Raw genomic sequence first — 18342 nt, forward strand, 5'->3', positions numbered from 1 at the left:
GATTCGGATTTACCAAATTTATACTATTGCACGATCGGGTACACTGCCCGTTAATGTGTAGTAATCTTTAAACCGGTATTTTCCATTATAAATTATAGACACGATTTTACACATCAAGTTTTTGGCACCGCTGCCGGGGACAGTTGTGTCGAAAATTAAGGTTGTTATCTAATTGTTTTTAGTTTAGTTTTAATTGTAGTTTATTATTATTTTTCGTTTATTCTCAATTGAATCGGTGCGTTTAATCAGTTGTTAGTTGTGATTTCGCAGATAACAGGTAGTGCATGCCGCATACGCGTTCTTCATATTCTCCGATTCTTCAACCATTTGATGAACCCGAAAGAGAGTTATTTAGAGCATTAAGTCAAGAGCAACAGTCTACAGTGGATTCATCAGCTTCTTCGAGTGATAATACAATTCATTTGGGTAGTAGTTCTGAGACTGTGGTGCCCAATACACCACCTGAAATCAACGAAGAGGAAGACACTTACGTTTCATTAGATATTTTCGAGACTGAAGAGATGGCTGATCAACCACCTCGTCCTCAGACTATGGCAAAAAAGTTGAAGGCCACCCGAGTTGGCCAAGGAAATTCGATTACTCAACCAAATCACAGGTCCAATTCTGAGTTTGATTTCTTCTGATTGCCAATTTCATGGCAAGGATAGTGAGGATGCTAACGAGCATCTCCGTGTTTTCAATGATATTTGCAATTTATTCAAGCTGAATGAGGTTGTTGATACTTCGATCAAGACAGGGCTTTTTTTCCTAGACTCTTAAGGGAAAAGCTAAGAGATGGTTAGATAAGCAACCCGAGGGAGCGATTACCTCTTGGGATGGTTTGGTAGATAAGTTTTTATCAAAGTTTTTCCATGTGTCTCGAGCTGCTAGACTTCAAGCAGAAATTTCACAATTCATGCAAAAGAGCAGTGAGACATTATTTGATGCTTGGGACCGTTATGCTAATATGTTACGCTCGTGTCCGCAACACGGGTTGAATGATTTACAAAAGGCCCATATTTTCTATAAAGGTTGTGACATACCAACTCGTCAGAGTATTGATCAAGCAGCAGGTGGTACTTTAATGGATAAGACAGAAGAAGAGGCACTAGAGATTATTGCAAAGCAAGCTGCCTACACTCATGAATGGCATCAAGATCATGAGTCATCCCGTTCAGCTTCAGTTAAGAGAATCGAAACCACAGGTGCGTATGATGATTTTGGGTCTATAAATGCTAAGTTAGATAAATTCGGTAGGCATTTAGAGAAGATGAATAAGAATATTCATGGTACGAAGGTTGGTTGTGCATATTGTGGGGGATTACATTTAGCAAAAGATTGTGATGCGGGTTTGTCTATGAATCAAAAAGAAGAGATCGCTTTTATTAGTCAACAGAACAACAATCATTTTCAGGGACGTGCTCAGTTTAATAGGAATTTCAACAATCCTTATAATCCTCAAGGTAATCAAGGTTCGAGGTTCTAGCCAGGATCTAGTGGAGGTTATCAACAGCAAGCTCCCAGATATTTTCAGAAGCCCCAAGCCAAAGAGAAAAGTCCAACCTTGAAGCTATGATCGAAAAGCTTATGATATCTCAAACTCAGCTTGTTACTACTGTTACCCAAAACAATGAGAAGAATGATAAAATGTTTCAAAATCAACAAGCAGCTATTCAGAATTTAGAGAAACAAATTGGTCAGCTTGCTAATCAGAGTAATGAGAGGAAACCGGGGGGGGGGGGAGGGGGGTTACCGAGTAAAATAGATACTAACCCCAAAAATGGGCACGTTAATGCTATCACCACCCGAAGTGGTTGATGTGTGCAGCGGAGTATACGAAATACTATTATTTTTATTACAAAATACGATACAATTTACACAAGTTTTATTTATTTATATAGATGGTATATACTTAAACCTTGCTACAATACTATAGGCAGTGTACCTAATCGTAGAGTAGTGTAGTTTTTAGTAAGTCCGGTTCGTTCCACAGGGAGACGGCTTATTGCGTACACTATATTTTTAAACAATTATATTTGTATAAATAAATATATACAAATATATATATATATATATATATATATATATATATATATATATATATATATATATATATATATTAGTAATATAGTAGTATTATTATTATTATTATAAAAGGGGGGTTTTACCGTTTAATAACCGGTTTGTCGATTTTAAATAAAGCGTAAAGATAAATGACGATAATATAAATGACAAAATTTAAATTGCGATAAAGTAAGTTGCAGTAATTAAAATGACAGTAAATAAAGGTACGATGAAATATGCAATAAAAGTATTATGCTTATTTAAACTTCCGTAATCATGATGTTTGACGTTTTGATTTTAATTAATTGTTACCCGGGTTAATTGTCCTTTGTCCTGGTTTATTTGATACCTATATCGTTTTTGTCCATAATAGTCCATCGGTCATAATTATAAAATGCTCGTCAAATTAACCTTATTCCCGAAGTCAAATATTCCAACTAATTAGGGATTCAAACTGTAATAAGATTTTAATACTTTGTTAATAATTACACCAGGTTATCGACCGCGTGTAATCCAAGGTTTTAATACTTTGTTAACAATTACACCAATTATCCTTGTATGTAATCCACCCCTGTTTTAATGAGATATGAATATTAATTTACCCACTTGATCAGAATGAATAATCAATTACCCAACCCGAATAATTAATTAAATGATCGTAAAAGATGTCGTATAAACGTTACTAAATAGGACATACATAATCATTTTAATAATTATTAGATTAACTAATTTGAAGATAGGTTCGACAGATTCTAATGAGTTGTCATTCGATTAGACAATACCCCCCATCTATTAATAGTCAATAGTCCAATGTCCACAAGTGTCGGTCTTTTGTCCAAACCCTAATTATGGTACAAAATCCAATAACCCCATTTTAATATTTAGTCTAACATCACGATTACTTAGGCTCAAATAAGCATAATAATAACTTAGTTACGAGACATTAATTTAAAAAGGAAGAACATAGCGTACAGTGATGATTAATCGCGTAGCGTTACACGGACAGAGTTCCGTCTTATAAAACCTTAAAACATTTCTTACATTAACCCAATTATTATTAAACTTAATTTAAACTTTAAATTATAAATATAAATATATATAATTCTTTACAGAAGAAGAAAGAAAATTGAGACGTGTTGAGCTTGTCCGAATTCGTGGCTATTTATAGCACTTGGCCAGATTTTGATGCCCATGCGATCGCATGGGTTTTGTGCCTATATTCCATGCGATCGCATGGCTACCTGATCCAGCTCATAATGCTTTGTTTTCTAGTTTGCCGACACTTTAATTAAATATATATATATAATATATATAATTTTATATAATTATATATATATTATATTATATTCTTGTGTATAGTTGACTTGTAATTTTAGCTCCGTTGACTTGCACGTTGATGCTCGGTTTATGTCCCGGTTCTGGATTTTTGAACATCCTTTCGTACGATTTAATATCTTGTACTTTATGTTTCGCGACTTGTACTCTTGTTATTTTTGGACGTTTCTCATCAATAAATTGAACCACTTGAATTATATCTTGTACATTTGAGCTTTTTGGTCATTTGCGTCTTCAAATCGTCGTTTTCTTCTTTTGTCTTCGCACTTATTTATTTAAACGAATATTACATAAAAATAGAACAATTGCAACTAAAAGCTTTACATATTGGGATGACATTGCGCCTAAATATATGTTCATTTGGAGCACTATCAAATATCCCCACACTTGAGCGTTGCTTGTCCTCAAGCAATGCAGAACTTGAAATTAAATCACACTTCACTCGAATCACTTTTTTTATTCTCACACTTTATACATCAGTGATTTTGATACGGCGGTATAAATAATGATAGTAACGATGTGGTTTACAGTCCCACATGACTATTAAAAATTTAGATCCTTTAAGAAAATTGGATCTTTATGAAAACATTTGATCTTTTGAAAATTCATTCTAGCTTTTACCCTAGATAAGTTTTCCGGAATAACCCTTCACCGGTGTTTGCAAAATATTTTTGTGGGTTTTGTGGGTTTCAGATTTTAAAATTTTAGCTCAAAACTTGCGGTTTTGTGTCACCCACTTGCTAACCTTGTATTAGAAAAGTACACGTCCAGTATATTTGCTCCGTATATTACCTTTCGGTAAACTACCATCCGGTTGTAAAGGAAAGCGTTGAACAACCAACTGTTAAGGCAATGTCTAATGACATGCAGATGTTCATGGTCTAAAACGTGTCGGATACAATTACTATCCTTTGTAGGAGCAATAGTAAATATCACCCTATAATTTTTTGGTCTGGCACAAGGTCCTGTCTTCGACCATGCTATGCAACCACCGTTCTTACGATTGACACCCGATTTGGTTCAGGTGACCTAATGAATTCCAGGTGAATTCCTAGGATTTTACGTTCAATGGTAATGAACGCATTGAAAATGGATTTTCAGAAAACAAATCGGTTTTAATTTGATCAAAATATTTTCTCGTTCAAGCTCGAGTTTAGATATCATTGAATTTCATGAGTTTGTAATTCTCAATCTTTAAAGTTAATCTCAAGGATTGAGTAATATCAGTCTTAAAAGCTGATTTTTGATCTTTAAGGAGATTATCCTTTCTGGAGGTCTGATTCATTAGTCTTATCAAGCTAATTTGCACGGCGCGCTCCCCATTTTACGAGACAGATCCTCTCATGGTTAGGATAAGTCTGACCACTTGGCGATCCCGTTTGATGTTGAGGTCCGTGAATTTCCAGCTGATTTTCGAGAAAACTTTTCAAGGTTTTTCGTAGACACTACAAATGGTCTGGACGACAACTTCCTGACCTAAATCAAGAAGAGCGTGTCTTTTTCGGAATTGATTCATCGTGTAGATCCATCTTTCTTTCAAATATATTACAGTAAATCGGGTAAAACTGATTAGTTTAGTCCAAAGCAAAAGTACCTGCAATAATCTTGTACAAATATGTGATATATGTAAATTCTTCCCACACTTAGTTTTTATTTTTCTTTGCCTTTTTATTCTCCTTTATTCCATTTTAAATTAATTCAAGCATTTTGGGTTGTTTCTCCATTTATGTTCTCTCCGAGGTAACAATAAACTCGTTCATAAATATGTATAAACATGATTTTGAGTTCATTTAGTTGAAAATTTTTCAAATTTTCACAAAATTTGGCAATTAAACTAAGTGTAAACCCGAGAGAATTTATAACCCTTCCCCACACTTGAGATCATGCAATGCCCTCATTTGCATGAAATCAGACTATAATTATAAATTCATGAGGGTGATTAGTGTAGAAAAGTGATTAAAAATACCTAGTTTGTAATTACAAAGCTCGTCAAATGATAGATTTCGCGCTTCATCGTTCATTCCTTTTGTTGTTTTATCACACATGTTTTTCTTCAAAAATGGTTGCTTTTCTGGACTGTTTGCTAATTTTTAAAAATGTGTATTTTACCCTGTTTTGTACATAAGATAGACTACAAACATACATATATATATATATATATATATATATATATATATATATATATATATATATATACATATATCTTCTATATTACTAATCCGGTAGTGTAAATCCACGTGTCGCAACCACATTACTCCTCAGCATTTCTAATTTTCTCAAAATTTTGAATTAAATAAATCCCTAATTACCACCTATTGACACGTGTCCTTCACAAACACGGATTTGAGGCCGGCAGTTACTTTCAAAATTAGGGTTAATAAACCAAAAATTCAATCTGGTGCGATTGATAAACCAAAAATTCAATCGCCAGAATATCATCATTGAATTCAATCGGTGATTGATAATCACAATTTCCGTTACCTCTCTTCTCATACGGCGATTCTACATCCCATCGCAGACAAACCCTAATACTTAATTGATTCTATCGTTAAATTATCCATTCTGAAACGATAGCCTGAATCAATTCATTCTTAAAAAGTTACAGGTCGCATATAATTTTGAAATATTAGCAGAGATTTGTGGATACACAAATCCAACTTCATACACAATCCAATTTTTAGAGTTTCATAAGCAATCCAATTTTTTGCGATTCCAGATCGACTTCCTCATCCAGGGTTTCATACTAAGAACCATTAAAATTGAATAATGTATCCATGGAGGTACTCGATTCAAACAATTCAACTTTTTTTTATTCATATGCTTCTGGGTTCTTCACCTCTTCAAATTTTATCACAAGAACCCTAGAATATAAAGGGATGTAGGTATCACTAATGCAAGTAATGACTAATTTAAAGGTATTTTGGGATATCTTAGTTGCAGTTTCTTTTTTTTTTTCTTTCTAATTTTCATCTTCGTTTCATCTTCTTTATGTTTTCTGAACGTATGAATTTGGATCATGACCTTGCGATTAGTAGTGTGAAGATCAATTTATTGTCCTTCAAAGCTTTATGGAACTATGCTACTTACAATACTGAAGGTACATATTTTTATTTTTGTTTTGATTTTCGCATTATGTTTAAATCGATGGGTGAAATCGTTTGTGTACATTACGGTTTTGTTTTATTTATGACCCCGTATTGCAGGATTGAAGTCATTAACATTCGCCTTTTTCATTGCAAAAACAAATGAGGTTTCAGTAGAGTAATCGTTTTTGTTTTTGTTTTTATTTTTATTTTCAGGTTTAGATTTTGGTTTAGATGTATGATTGTGCAAGTTTTGATAAAAGTTCCATTATATTCTATTTCGTAGTAGATGATCATAGTTCATTGGGATATTAGTTAGGTCTATTAATGATTTTTCTTTCTTTTTAATTAAACATTTTGAATTTTGATTGATTTGGAAGTGATTCAAAATATGAGGATGTTGTTAAGCAGATATGTTACGAAATTTGGTGATACTATGTTTGAAAAGAAGATTTTTCAAGTACTTTTTTTTTTCTCCAAACCCTAATATTGCTAATGCAATTGCTTTTTATTATTGATATGTTCGAAGAGCAATTTTTTCCCAGGAAAGCTCTTTCAGAAGGGATTGTCCCATTTGTAATTTTTCTGGAGTATAATGTTCATCCACTATGGATGTCTCTTTCGTATGTTTCCTTGGTGCATTTCATGTTTTAATAGGTATTCACAAATAGACTTTTTGTAGCTTGAAAATATATTTTGTCAAATATGGAGGTGTTGGAACGATGCTATATGACTAATAGCTCGGATAGTATTGTTTGGATAATTTCTATATCTTCTCGATTTCAAGATTTGCAACTATTAGTTTACCAAAAGTTTATACTATATGAAAATGTACTCAATTTCTATAAAAGTTATAATTTATAAATTGTGTTCATCATGGAAGTGCTGGAACAATGTTACAAGAATCAAGAGCTGGGATTTCTATAATAGTTAATTATATGTTCATTAGGTTTTCCTAAACTCCAACATATGGTTTTGGTTTTTAATTTTACAGATAATTTTTGATATATATGTTTCCGATTTCAATCGGCCATTTCGAGAGAATAAGTTCTACTTCAGTAGTTTTTTTATTGATTTTAATTTTATGTTCATTAAGTTTCCTTAATTAGGGTTCCACAACTTATCCGTTAATTATGTTCTTTCTTTTTAATTTTACAGATTGATTTTGATATGTGTGTTTTCCATTCCAATCGACCATTACAAGAGAAGAAGTTCTACTCCAGTTGCTGTAAGTTTTTTTTTACATCAATTGATTGTAAATAAAATTTTTAGTACAATTGTTTGCAACTTTAATTATTGTATTATCTACTGTAGATCTCCTGCAGGTCAGCCCTGTTGTTGCTTCACCAGGTTGTTTGTGCTATGTGTTTCCATTGTCTTAGAATATTGTGTTTTTTCAGTTACTATTGATCGGTTGTTGATATTGTTCTTTAATAGTATCAAAACTGACTAGCCGGTTGATTAATTGTCATTATAAAATATAAATTATAATATCATTGTGTTATTGAGATTTTTGCATCTGCTTACGCTGGCCAGGAAGGTACGCAGTTGTGATTATTTTAAAAGTTTTTAAATTATTTGTGTGTTGTTTTTATGTTGATCTGCAAACTTGTTGTTTGATATGAAGTGTTTATTATTATGATTTTTGATATTTAGTGATGTACCAATGATATTGACAAGTAATGTGCATCAAATAAAATTATTTTGATGTGTGACGTTTCAGTTCATACCTTAATAGATAGCAACACATGATGGTGAGACCAAAAATGGGTGTTAAAATACATATTACATGGGGGTGATTATCTTGACGGTTTCATAGTGTTATCAAATGTTATCAAATGCTTTGCTCTTGGTTAATTTTAAAACTGAAGGATGCTGATTATCTTGATGGTTTTAGAGTGTACTACTTTAAAACTGAAGGAGGCCGAATTCTCTGTCTGTTAATAAGAAGTGATGTTGTTAGTGACTAATCTCACAATGAGATCAGGGCTCTAACCACTGGCTACCATAGTACCATGCTCCAGAGTAAGTTCTTTCTTGATTCTTTGGTTTTCACACTTTATATTTTTATTTAGCTATTTATGAATACTAAATAATAATTCAGAATAGTGATAGCATTCCTTATAATGATGATAGTGAAGTGAAGTGATGGTGATGTGTAAGATTGTAAGGGGTTTGATAGGAACATTGGTTTGAGTAATTACCGAAACTTCAGTAAGGGTTTTCAATTAGACTACTTTGTTGGTTTTAATTAGAGTACATCTGAAATCTTGAGGTATAGGTATCCTTAAATAGGATATCGGCCAAAGTTTTAGCGTCGTACTAAGTACAACCCATAAAGGTGTTAAAGATTTTTTTATTAGACCACTCAATTTGCATTCTTAATCTGCATATATCACTTTGGATTTGGTAACGGGTCAAACAATAGAGTTAACCCATATAAAAAGTTTTTCGTTATTTGATATAGCCTTTGTAACTTTATTGTTTCTGTGTAGATATTCATAATGTTGCTGACGTTTGCTTTCTGAATATGATAATCTATTTGGTATATGAACCAACAACCAAAGGTGTGTAAAGTTTAATATCTAGAGCTAATTTAGCATGTACAAATATGGTATGATTGAGTAGATTTGGTTTAATATTTGAAGGTTTTTATATTGTCCAAGTATCATATGTTAGCAACTGACTGCATTTGTTTTATGTTTTTGTAATTTTTTTTATCCAAGTTTTTGCATCAGAAACAGACACAAAAACGTTCCAAGCAATTAGCAAAATCTGTTTTGGATTAATTTTCATATTGACATTAACACATACCATCAGTTACAGTATCATGTTCAGATTCATCTACAGTTACAGTTATCATCAGTTACAGTTACCATCAGTTCAGATTCAACTACAAATTAACTCGACAGCCTCATTTTTTCACCATCTTTTTACGGTGCTTATTTCTCTTTCGAAACCCTAAATCACAAATAACGACAGGAGAAAAACTAAGTTCAGAAGATTCAGTCCTTGGGATCTTCAACATCTGTTGGTTTCATTCAGGTGAAGATATGCTATAACGATATTCATTACTATGATCATTTAAGTCGTATTCACCATTTTAAGGACAATCGATTGTTCATCTGAAAGATTCAAGGTATTATGCCTAATTTAATCTCTGATTTTTAGTATACAAATATTTGCTAATCATGTTATGATAGTGATTGTTGATAGTAATTATGATACGTGTAGCGTTTTTGTAGTAGTAATTTTGGATTAGTAATTAAGCGAGTGTAAGTTTCTTTAAATTGATTGCGTTTACGATATAGTTTCATAATAATAAAAATATTATGTGAAATGTTTTTTCCATCTATGTAAATGTTGCAGCGGTTAACATAGATGGTGTGTTTTATACCCCATGGTAATCAATCAATAGATGTCGATGGTAAAGTTGCTTCTTTTTTTGTTATTTGATAAGTAGTTGAAATCTGATACTTATTATATGTGGTTAGTTTTAATTGTGTTACTCTATATTTTGCAATATTATGTAATTTATATGATTATGTAATAAATGGAACCATGGGATATGTAGTTGGTACTGCAGGTCAGAGTCGATATGGATCAAAGTCAACTGTTGATCAAGCTAGAGTCAGGCTGAGCCCGAAGCGGAACGACTATCACAAGCATGTAATTCATTCCTTCACTATAAATTTGTCAAACTGATAGTAGGGCAGATTGGGTTATGGGTTAAGATGAGTTGTAACTGAGGTACAGGGAATGGGTATGGTAGATTGACCCATAAACATATTTGATAATTTTTAACAGCTTTTGGAGCAAATATATTGCACACAATCGGATACTTATATGAAAGACAAGCTGCACAAGAATTAGGAAAGAAAGTAGTATATTTTGGGGGGTACCATTATGGCTGAGTGGGTACAAAACAAAATACATTTCTGGAAGTCACAGATTACTGCAGCAAAAGGTAACACTTCAGAAAAAAATAAGTTTAGAATTATCTTCAAATAGTTAAATTTTTGTTTATTTTTCTGGTGCTTTTCAGTTGCTGCAACTACAAGAAGTTGCAGACGGATTCTTTAAAATGGATGGAAGTGGCCCTGCAAATGATGTTGAATCGCATCGATGATCAAACAAAGATACAGTCATAAGCTTATTATGGAAGTCAAATTTAATTGATATCAAAGTTACCCTTTTACATGTTTGTCCAACGGTGAGCAGTGAGCCAGCCTTTTTTAGTCTCATTTTATATATCTTCTAACTTAACCATTATTTTTAATTTTCATAACTTTATTTCGATGCTATTGTTGTAGATATTTTATGCTATAATGACTTGGTTGCCTCTACGATGATTAGCATGGTTAATCTTAATAAGAATGCTGGAGATGGTCGGGGTGTTGTCATTCATGGTATGTTTTTTGTGTGTCCTTTTTATGTTCACTGTCTATTTTGGTAATTTTTTTGGGTCAATTAAGTAGTTAACTGTTATTTGGATCTCCTATTTATTTTTCTTGGTTGGCATGATGTTTTTGTGCTTATGGGTTGTTTAATTGTTGTACGAATATGTTTGATCTTCGCATTGAATGTGATATGCTGTTTCACATTAGATTTTATTTACATAATGCCGTATGTTGTATGAACTTATAACCTCGAAAGTGACACACTGAAGCACGTCGGACCAAACACTTATGTGGTGGATCAAGAAGAAGTATATACAAGAGCTCTTAAAAAATATTTGGTAGATCTTTAAATGGCACTGTTGGTATAGTGTAGGATTGAATTTTAGAATCAAACAAATGCTATTAAACATCAATGTTACTTCTTCTTGACAAATGATAAAATTTAGTCTTTTCATGTTGTATACAGTTAGGAGTTATCAGGCTAAGCACTTGCATACAATGTCTTATTTTGTATAGGAGGTTTAATTGAAGGACAACTTTGAAAGAATAATTCATTAAATGTCAGGAAAAGCACCAACCAATCAACCAAGTGCCTGGAAAAGCATCACCAATTCCAGTTCTAACAGGTAACTTACATACCTCTTCTCTTTGTTTTTCCTTGATACTATCATATAACCAATTACATTGCTTTTTTTTTTGTTCTCTCGAATCGTTGATTTCCAGGGCCATTTTCGCCCTTTCTACATATTGACAGTATCATCTTCTCTCTATCGTCTTCTCACCTGACTTCTCTTTTTCTGAAATTTTAGTACCATAAGTTTCTTCTTAGTTCAGTTTCTATGTCAAATTCTAATTCTTATGTAGACTTTGGAGTATGATGTTTATAGCACAAATTTATTCTACATATAATCTTTACTTATCAGTTATCCCGATAAAAAAGAGCTAACTACCCTGTCCAATGTTCTATCTTAGCATACACACATTCACTCCAATTGTCCAATTCAGAAGGATAGAAAACTGCGGTTTCTATATTGTATGTCATTCACCTTTTGTTGTCTGTGTGGTTATGTATACTCTAAAATGTTTTGTTTATAATATGTATTTGCAGGTTGATGTGTTGGATTAGAAACTGTTAAGTTTAGATTATTAAGTTTTGATATTTGTTTTTGGTTGTTTTATGGCTTTTGTTTCACTCATTTTTGTTAGTTTATAAGTTTAAGTTTTATTAGTTTTTTCTTTTCGTGTAAAGATTCTTGACAATCCACATCATCCTAATGTAATATAATAGTATATGAACTGTTTATGGTTCAGGCTATCAAAACTATGCTATATGAACAAAATTAGTACTCTATTATTTAAAGTGAGGTAAATGCATTTGTGTTAGTTATTGTTAAACTATACATTTTTCTAACATTTTTAGTTATTCGTTCACATTTACATGTAGAGTAATGCCATGGTTCCAACATAAGTCTTTATAGAACTCGAGATTCAAACAAGTTGTGGTGGATTAAGTTTCTTTAGTTAAATGTGTTATTCCATATGTAATGAATCTTAAAGTTGCTTTTAGTAAGTAATACAAAGCACTCTTAGTGTTACGAAAGTTTGTTTAATTCATAGTAAGTAAACGTTTTTTAAACATCTTATTGAGTTATTGTATTTCTCTCTAATTTTTAAGTTTTAATGAAACTGGAGTTCGTTTAATTCATTGTAACTTGTAAGTGAATGGTTGGTATACATTTATAAAAATATCCTTTATAAATCCAACTAACAAATACTACACTTTAAATGTAGTGTATTTGTTATCTCAATGCTCAACCATTGAAATTTGATCTTGAACCATTGAATATGATCATGGGCATTAGATACATATGTTTCTTAATGGATCTAAACTATAAACTTGCGATTACGTAGTCATCAAGTTAGCTATGACATTAGCTTTGGGTTTTTTTTCATTGTAATTATATTATAGATTTGCTCGGTATCAATATCAATGTTACAGAAAATTAGTATATACAATTTCCGTGTAACGGACGAGCTAAATAAACTAGCGCGGTCGTAACCCGGAGATGATATAATTGACTATGAACAATCGAAAGCTACATTGTAATTATATTCATCATTAACGTTTACAGTACTAATCGTTTCAATACATTTACTTTCAGTACATATGTTATCAATACTTAAAGGGCTTCATAATTATAATTGTATACTACATTTACTTAGTCTCAATACTAACGTCTTCAACTAACTGAAGATCTTGACACAAAATTGTATCACTCTATTTTTGACTATTTTAATTTTGAACTACTATCAATAACTCATTGTCGCATTTTAAAGATATTAATTTATAGCGTTTACGAAACTCATTTTTACCATTTTTTTAGTTTCAATACATATACTACTAATGTGTTTTGTCATTAAACTGAGATCATCGACAAACAATACTGTACAAATATCCACGATTACGAAAACTATTTTTAAGCAATTTTCCTTTTAAGTATGTTATGTCTATTATTTGTTGTATACATTTGCACATATTGAACAATCAAGCACAAGGGTAATTTCAATTATCTGTAGAGTGACCTAAAAGGTCTAATGCTTTGTAAAGTTGTATTATAAAAGGGTAATTTCAATTATCTAAAAAAGGACTGAAAGTGCTTATTTTGAACAAGAATAAAGAATTATCAAGCACAACTAAAAATGTTGTTTACAAAGAAGTTCTGCACCAACTGTAATAACTTTAAGTACCAATAACAGTACTATTGACACTTTTACTATAATAACATTATTTCATATATAAGTTTAAAAACTAATAATTTTTGCGAATGAGTCCCCGTGCCCACGGGCTCATAAATCTAGTGTGTGTATATATATATATATATATATATAACCTTTATTTAATAAAACAATTTAAATGAATATTTTTTTTTTTAAAAATGTTGTTTCCTTTTACTTTAGGTAGTTTCGATATGTTTACCTAGTCCGTCCCTCGACAAAATTTATAATTTGTCGTTAAAGCGATTGTTTTAAAAGCAAAGATTTTTTTTGGTTTTTTAATTTTTTTGGCATACTTTAGATCAATAATATTAAAAATAATGATAACAAATTTTTTCGCTCCGCCCTCGGGTAAAGCAATTTCGATTCTATGATCTAGTCTTTAACTCACGACGAATTTTAGAAATCATTTTTTTTTAAAATTAGTGAAAATAAAGTAAATATTTTTTTTTCACACAAAACTTAAATTTAAAAAGCATATTAATTTCATATAAAACCTACAAAATAAAAAATTCAGAATGGGGGGAGAAAACTAGTTCTTTAGTGTCTGCTAGTGGAAAAGACCAATCGGATTCCATTCTCGAAACTACACGAGAACAGAACAACTAACTCTAGATAGCGTTTTCTTTTTAGAACATTTGAATCTCCCCACACTTAGGTAGCTGTGGTGTCGAAATTGTGATTAACTTCATCGTCAATTTTTCTTGGACCATAATCAACTTGCATATCTGTGTCTTTTGCTTTAAGCCATTGGTCGGATTCCTGTGTAACATCTACAAATTCAACTAGTTTCACCTTTTTTTTAGGCGAAAGATTGGATACTAACCGGTTACATAACTTAAAGTTCCCCTTGGTTCTAGCATCGCGAATCCGTTTAATAAGTTTCTTCATTGAACTGTTAATAACGGGGTCATTTAATTTTGTATCAACAACGGGGTTCTTTGTTATCAAGTCATCATTAGGTGTTACTTCATCTTCCCCACTCTTAGGCGTTTTATTATTGCTAAGCACTACCGTTGGAGTTGGTAAAACAATATGGTTCTTATCAATCATTTTTGTTGGTTCAACGGTTTTGGTTGGTGGAGATTTAGCCTTTCGACTAACAAAGGTGATTGATTTTTCATCATTACTAAGTGTCATTCTACCCTCTCTTACATTAAATAACGCCCCAGTGGATGCTAAGAATGGTCGACCTAAGATTAGAGGAATGTTTGGGTCCTCTTTTATGTCAATGACAATAAATTTGACTAGAAAGGTTAAATTACCTACTTGAACGGGTAGGTTGTCAGTAATTCCAACTGGGTGCCTAATGGTTTGATCAAAGAGTCGAACACTCATTTTCGTTGGACTTAACTCACCTACTCCTAATCTCTTATATAATGAAAGAGGCATAACACTCACACTCGCACCTAAATCTGCTAGTGCATCATACATGACACAATCACTAAGTAGATAAGGAATAATAAATTCACCCGGATCACCCAACTTGGGTGGAATTTTTAGTGGAACTGTCTTCACCGGGTTTACTTCTACGGTTTTTGTTTCTTGCATTTTCTTATTCTTCTTCTTCTTCTTTCCAGAGGTATCACAAACTTTATTACCTATTACTTGCTCATACTCAACTGCTTTTCTTAGAAACGGGATGGGTGGTCTGTATGGTGCCACTATTAGCTTTACATACTCGGGTGGTGGTGGTGTTGTAACTTCTTCATTGTTACTCACATCGAAAACCTTCCCATCTTCTGATGATGGTTTTTCAGAATTTGTTGATACCATATTAACATTCTTATTCCGAGGATTTACTTCAGTATTACTCGGTAGCTTTCCTTGTTCCCTCTCACTCATCATGCTAGCAAGAGTACCTACGTGTTTTTCTAGATTCAAAATGGAAGCTTGTTGAGTTCTTAATGACTGATCAAACCTCTCATTTGTTTGGGTTTGAGATATAATAAATTGTGTTTGAGATTCCATTAGCTTTGCCATCATTTCTTCCAGATTTGGCTTTTTCTCTTCGGTTTGTTGTAGTGGTTTATATAAGCCAGGTCTTTGTTGATTGAAAGTGTTGTTTTGATTTATTTGGTTATTCGAACCTTGTTGGTTATACGAGTTATTGTTTGGTCCATTTGGGTTGTAAAGAATGTTTTGATTTCGATTGAATTTTGGCATTGGCGGTTGATAATTATTTTGATAATTATTTCCCGGCCTTTGGTTCATGTAGGAAACATTCTCTCGTTGTTCCATCGTTTGTTCAATGTGACAATCTTTCGTTAAGTGTGGTCCACCGCATTGCTCACAACTGATTCGTATTGTGTGAATATCTTTAGTCATCTTTTCCATTCGTCCCTCGAAAGCATCTATTTTTACAGAAACTGAATCAAAGTCATGGCTAGAATCGGCTCTAGCTGCTTTAGATGAATGAAATATATCTTTTTCCTGGTGCCACTCATGCGAGTGGGAGGCTATGTTATCAATGATCTTGTGAGCTTCGGTTGCGGTTTTCTTCATAATGGAACCACCAGCTGCTGTGTCGATGTCTTTTCGTGTAGCAACGACGACACCTTAATAGAATATTTGTACTATTTGATAAGTGTCTAAACCGTGCTGAGGACATCCTCTCAACAACTTTCCGAATCTTGTTCACACCTCATATAGAGTTTCATTTGGCTTTTGTGTAAACCTAATAATTTCTCCTTGATGTCTCACGGCTTTAGATGCCGGAAAGAATATTTTAAGAAATTTCTCAACTAAAACATCCCATGTGTCAATCGCTCCTTCAGGTAATGATTCTAACCAATCTTTGGCTTCTCCCTTTAAAGTCCAGGGAAATAACATGAGATAGATCTGTTCATCCTCAACTTCTCTGATTTTAAATAGAGTACAGATCCTATTAAAGGTTCGAAGATGTTCGTTTAGATCTTCTTTTGGCGTACCGCTATATTGGCATTGATTAATTACCATGTGTAGGATTTGTCCTTTAATTTCATAATCTGGCGCATTAATGTCTGGCTTAATTATGGCGTGTCCTTGGCCCGTGCGTGTGGCTCTCATTCGGTCTTCCATACTTAGAGGTTTAGTTACTTCCATAATTGAATTTGTTGAATACGAATCACTAGAAGATTCTGATTTAACGGTTTGTGGTTCAGGAGGAATAGTTAGTGGTTCAGGATCTTGGAATTGTCCTTGAATATCCTCCGGGTTCTCAATTGTGAGGTCGGGTTCAAAAGATGGATTATCGGAAATTTGAACAGGAGTACTTGTTGATTTAATGATGATTCTAAAGAAAAATCAACGGCAACAATATTGGCTAGATGTCTTGATCGAGTTACAGGTGGTGAACGTATGAAAGGTGGTGAACGTTTTGCTCGGTGCATTCACTGAATATCCTAATAGTTATAAAAATAAAAATTATATAAGTTATCAAATTAATAGACTTTTCTGCTTTTGCCCACGTTTCGAATAGCCAAAAGATGCAGCAGGGAGCCAGGATCCTTTAAGTCGGAAAATACACAACTCAGCCACTAACAAATCCAACTATTACTACGAAGCAGAAAATTTGGATGTCTATTAATTTAACCGCTTAAAATAATTTTTCCGTTGAAGTTTAAAGAAAATAAAGAAAATTCTATGTCCTAAAAACTAGAGCGTAGAAATGAGAAAGAAAAAACGCTTCAAAAAATAAGAGGTCGAAAAACAATCGTCGAAAAACAAAAATAAGAAAGTAAAGCGTCGAAACTTAAAAGTCTAAAAACTAAAAATTAAAACTTGCGTCTAAAGGTATTAAAGCTTAAAGGAATTCTATATCCAAAACGGCAATAACTTAATTAGGCACTAAAATCTATTAAATACTAAAGCGATAAGCGACGTCGTAAAATTCTAAAGCGTCTAAATCTTAATCTAAAGAAAAAGTACTTAAGGGATTTTACGGCAAACCTTAAGAATCTAGAAGTATAAAATACTACGGCAAAAACTAAGTTTAAAACTAATTACGAACAATAAATATACAAATTTCAAATTAAATGTTTAAAAAGATACAAAAAGTAAAAATAAAACTTAAAGTTATAAAAATACAATTTTTATAAAAATATTATTTTTTATATTATTATTTTATAAAAGAATTAATTTATATATTAATAAAACTAATTAATATTATATATTTTTTTACTTTATAATCTTTACCAAATTAATATAAGTAATATTTATAAACTTATATTTTTAAGGACTAAAAAAAATACTTTTATACTTTATATAAAAAAATATATATATATTTTTCTTTTTAAGTTTTTTAACACTTGTGATTAATACAAAATATTTTTACAAAATAAGAAATTTTATATTTTTACAAAAATATAGTTTTACTAAAATATAGCGTAAAAATATAGCGTTTCGCCGGTTCCCCGGCAGCGGCGCCAAAAATACTTGATGTGTGCAGCGGAGTATACGAAATACTATTATTTTAATTACGAAATACGATACAATTTACACAAGTTTTATTTATTTATATAGATGGGATATACTTAAACCTTGCTACAACACTATAGGCAGTGTACCTAATCGTAGAGTAGTGTAATTTTTAGTAAGTCCGATTCGTTCCACAGGGAGACGGCTTATTGCGTACACTATATTTTTAAACAATTATATTTGTATATATATATATATATATATATATATATATATATATATATATA

At 32.1% G+C, this 18342-nt stretch overlaps 2 long non-coding RNA genes across 6 annotated transcripts; both read left to right on the forward strand.

The window, feature by feature from the left end:
* Positions 1 to 5793: 5793 nt before the first annotated feature.
* LOC139903008 (uncharacterized) lies at positions 5794 to 9175 on the forward strand. 3 transcript variants are annotated; one of them, XR_011777866.1, is made up of 3 exons: positions 5794 to 6314; positions 6432 to 8507; positions 8619 to 9175. It is a non-coding gene; the product is annotated as an uncharacterized lncRNA (long non-coding RNA). The 3 variants fall into 3 exon arrangements; XR_011777867.1 differs by having other exon boundaries at positions 8978 to 9175; XR_011777865.1 differs by having other exon boundaries at positions 6432 to 7710; positions 7797 to 9175.
* A 10-nt stretch (positions 9176 to 9185) lies between these two features.
* LOC139903007 (uncharacterized) lies at positions 9186 to 12271 on the forward strand. 3 transcript variants are annotated; one of them, XR_011777863.1, is made up of 6 exons: positions 9186 to 10151; positions 10290 to 10449; positions 10528 to 10695; positions 10796 to 10891; positions 11399 to 11508; positions 11991 to 12271. It is a non-coding gene; the product is annotated as an uncharacterized lncRNA (long non-coding RNA). The 3 variants fall into 3 exon arrangements; XR_011777864.1 differs by having other exon boundaries at positions 9186 to 9909; positions 10069 to 10151; positions 11399 to 12271; XR_011777862.1 differs by having other exon boundaries at positions 9187 to 10151; positions 11399 to 12271.
* The last annotated feature ends 6071 nt before the right edge of the window (positions 12272 to 18342 follow it).

Source organism: Rutidosis leptorrhynchoides, chromosome 3, assembly GCF_046630445.1.
Source record: "Rutidosis leptorrhynchoides isolate AG116_Rl617_1_P2 chromosome 3, CSIRO_AGI_Rlap_v1, whole genome shotgun sequence".
NCBI classification, from domain to species: domain Eukaryota; kingdom Viridiplantae; phylum Streptophyta; class Magnoliopsida; order Asterales; family Asteraceae; genus Rutidosis; species Rutidosis leptorrhynchoides.